General features: G+C 45.6%; 1 non-coding gene across 1 annotated transcript; it reads left to right on the plus strand.

Moving 5' to 3' along the window:
* Nucleotides 1-3,616: 3,616 nt before the first annotated feature.
* On the plus strand, nt 3,617-3,752 carry LOC139020240 (small nucleolar RNA SNORA2/SNORA34 family). The gene has a single exon (XR_011473251.1). It is a non-coding gene; the product is annotated as a small nucleolar RNA SNORA2/SNORA34 family (small nucleolar RNA).
* The last annotated feature ends 303 nt before the right edge of the window (nt 3,753-4,055 follow it).

Raw genomic sequence — 4,055 nt, forward strand, 5'->3', positions numbered from 1 at the left:
ATCAATTATCAAGTGTCTCAAGTAATATCATGTTTTCTGACTCTGTTCAGTAAGAAGTGTTTCTTCTCTGCATTTCTTTTCTTAGAGACAGAAAATTGAAAAACTTATTAGACAACTGAGATGCTAAATACAGTCCTGAGCTTCACAGAGCTCAGCATAAGTCAGGGAAGAAAGATGAGAAACCCAAGGCACAGAGAAGTGAAGTAACTTATCCCATATCCCCCATACTAGCTAGGGGCCGAGCCTGGACACACATCTGGGCATTCCATGCTCAGAGCACATCCTCTTCCGCAGTACACTGTACTGCAGGTGCTCGAGTGCATTCTCTCATTTAAAATGCACAACAATCCTATGGAGACTGTACTATCATAGGTGAGGAAACAGACATAGAGAGAATAAGTGACTTTCTCAGGCCACCAGGTGAAAAAGTTGGAGTCAGGATTCAAACCTAGGCAGCCAGGGCCTGTGCTCTTACCCACCACTCTAATGGAATTGTTCTAAAATTATCTTTTAAACAATCACTCACTTTCAAAACTACGGTGTTGGGATACCTGCAGAGAGAGTCGCTGTGGTGCAGGAGTATAGGGTGGTGGGGTAACTCATGGGGCTGTAAGTGATTCAGATGATGACCACTGGTGTTGTCACAGGGGCCACTCTGAACAATATCGGTAAGGAGGAGCCGACAGGGGGGGAATCACAGTGACTTCATGGAGGCGGCACCAGTAACATACCAGCACTGACCTATGTGGGTCAATTACATGCTTTGGTGGTGAACATCTGTTTTACACCACCTAATCGTATTTGTGCAAATATATATCATCAAATCCCTCCCATACCCACAAATGAAAAACCAAACTACAGGGAAACCTCCATAGGACGTGTGGAGGCTAGATAAGTCTTTTGCCAATTGCCGTGCTGTTTGGAATGAACATATTTAAATGTCAGTGATTCCAGTAATCTGAAATCCACTCAACCCTGTCCTGAAATCCTCCCTCCAGTCACTGGCCACCAACTACAATTCCCCCTTTCTCCTGCAGGTGGCAGCACGAGCACCACCTGGGCGCTGCGGGCTGAGTCCCAGGGAGAGTCACTTGGAGACAGAAGATGAAAACCGAGTTAGAGACGGAAGTAAGATCCCGTGAACTTCGACTTCGGATACAACACGTCGTTCGCTGAAACCCCTCTAGTCTACCTGAACTTGAAACTCCCCGTGAGCAGGCCTCGTGGGCCCTGGAGAGCTGCAGCGCGGGGCGGACCCGGGTTGAGCGGGCGAGCATCCTCTCCGGGGCCTTCACTGAAGCCTTTGCCAGGGTTGTGGCGGGCAGGGACCTGATCAGTGTCTCGCGTGGTCGTCGGTCACTTCGCGCCCATACTGCAGCGCCAGGCTGGCCCTCGGGGCTCATGAGCCCTTACATAACTGCATTCACGGCCCCCAGGATCGCGCAGGGTCAGCTGCCCTCCCACGTGCTCGCCCTCCTGGGGGCAGGGAGACCTGCAGCTCTGCACGTCCCAGGGGCGGGCTCCACCGCGCTGACAGCCCGCGCAGTGCAGCCTCCTGCGGAAGCAGAGGAATCCAGCCTCTCTGGACAGGAGGCTTTTCCCTTTAGACCAGACAGGGTGGTGGTGATTTGTCCACACTTTTCCTTCCCGGAACCTGTCCTCCATCCTTCTTCTATGGCTATGCCTTCTCTCCTCCCCTCCGATGAATGCAATTCGCATTCAAACCAAAGATGAGAGAAGAAAGTGGCTTTCCCCAGGAGGACTTGCATTTGTAAGACGAGAACTGGCTACAACTGCGTGATACAGCATGGTGTTATTTCAGGCATGTGGACGGGCTCGTGGGGGCAGTTTCTTTCTAGGATCCCTTAAATTACATCCCATAGCTCACAATCGGCTCATGCCTTCCTTAAGCCGCATGTGGCTGAGAGGGAAGTCCCACCTCCTCCTCTTAGGTTGTGGCATAGAGATGTGACCTTATCAATCAGAACAGCAACTTAGAGTCTCTAAATAGAAAAGTAATAAAACTCAGAAACTTCTTTAATCAAAGCGAATTCTCTAGGAATTGCAGGTGCTCTCATTCAACTACAGGTTGTGGAGACACCTATTACTCCCTTGAACCTCCAGCAGGTAAATGTTAAGCCATGGTGTGTATGATTATGATAATTATACATGTGAGCAGGGTCACTCCGTCCATTGTCATCCACCCGTATCCCAGCACAAAGAATCATTAACTTAGTGGGAGGCACACTCTTAGTAGTTTATCTGCCCCCTTCCCACCCAGCATATATACTAGTAATTATTCTGCTGTAAAATCACCCCTTCCCCTACGTTCCCTGCCTAAATGTGTCTGCCTTTCAGTGAGCTCAACCTTCCAGTGAAGATTTCTGCCTCTTCCTGTCCCTCCTTCCCCTCTAACCCATCCAGACTCCTCTCTAGCTGGACCACCCAGGAACCTGTCTGGATTACATTGTGAACTTTGATTATAGTTAATTAAACTATATAGTTAATTAAACATTGTTAAATATTGCCCCAACTCATTCTCAATTTTCTTTTTGAGAATATAATCTTCTGAATGGGGCTGTAAGCATCAAGAGGACAAGGGCCATAGTCATTAATGCTAGGCTTAATAAGATGTATTAGTAAGATTAATAGGATGCTTAATAAATATTTGTGCAATAGACAGGCATCAAGATGGATTTTTTTTTTGGTTGAGAAACAGGAAACTCACCCAGTGGAAATGTCATCCACTTAATTTTTTGATTAATGTTTCCCAATTTTCAGCTCTGTGACAGACCCTATGCTGGGTTGTGTAGAAGATATTAAATATAAGGAAGGCCCACCCTAGTTTATAGGGAGATAAAGTCTGACACAGCTCACCAGAAGGCAGTATAAGTGCCTCAGCAGTGTTGGAAGCCAAGAGCCCAGAGGGGCATGGGGAGAGCTCTTGTTGCTGGTGGTCAAGGAAAAGTTTAGAGAAACAGGAGGGCCTTTGAGTATAGGGGGGATTTCAAAAGGTGAAGGTGATGAGTGAGAGCAGCAGGCAGAGGGAATAGTATGAGCAAAAGTAGGGGATGTAAAATAAATCCTAAAACTTGTAGGTGGAAACTAAGCAATTCAGTTTGATTGCAGTGATGTAATAAAAGTAATAATATCTGACACTTACCTTCTTAACCTTCTGTATGCCTGGTATTGTGCTTTATGTACTTGATCTCATGTTATCCTCCAAACAACAAATGAGATCTGTGCTCCCATTTTATGGATGGGGGAGCAAAGGCTCAGACAATTACCCAAAGCCATGGCACGACTAAGTGGGATCTGACTCTGGAGCCATGCTCTTCCTCCTCCACGTTGTATGTGAAAGGAAGTGAGAAATGAGGTTGGAGAGGGTTTGGCAGGTCATATGATATTGGGCCTTAAGTGTCAGAACTCAATTTGGTGAGTAATGGTGAACCGCTGAAGATTATTGAACAGGTAAGCCCCCTAATTAAAGTCAACCTTTAGGAGGGTGAATATGGTGGTTGGAGGTAAGAGGAATTGGAGGGAACAGACAGAGAGAAGAAAAGACCAAGTAAGACATACATGCAAGTGGGGAATGAAAATTCAAAGTTTAAGTGGATTGGCCCTGAATCAAGGCCAGCAGTTTGCTGAAGCTGCTGGTTTCAAGCAGGAGCCTAAAGAATGTCTTTCTATGGTCTGTTGGCCATTTCAGAACTTAGGAAATGTAATGGTCAATTCATTAGAAAGAAACATCTGGAAAAAAAACTGACTAGCACTATTCTATGGATATTTGGGTTTCCATTTGCAATTATAAACAATGTAGTAAATGGCATTAAGTATGCATATAGAGAGCCAAGTAGGTAATGATTTTTTTTTTTTTTTTGCTAAGTTGAAGGCTTTATAAATTTGAATTTCTATCAAAATGCCAAGGCTGTACCAGTTTATACTCCTGGGCAAGAATGCCTGTTGAACAATGGGTCATCAGATGGGTTTTTGGCAATAGAGAAGTAAAAAATGGCTCTGATGGGTTTTGGTTTTAAAGTTGATTCTCTTGATAC

This window comes from Myotis yumanensis, unplaced genomic scaffold, assembly GCF_028538775.1.
Source record: "Myotis yumanensis isolate MYYU_CA2020_CCGP unplaced genomic scaffold, mMyoYum1.0.hap1 SCAF_11, whole genome shotgun sequence".
NCBI classification, from domain to species: Eukaryota; Metazoa; Chordata; class Mammalia; order Chiroptera; family Vespertilionidae; genus Myotis; species Myotis yumanensis.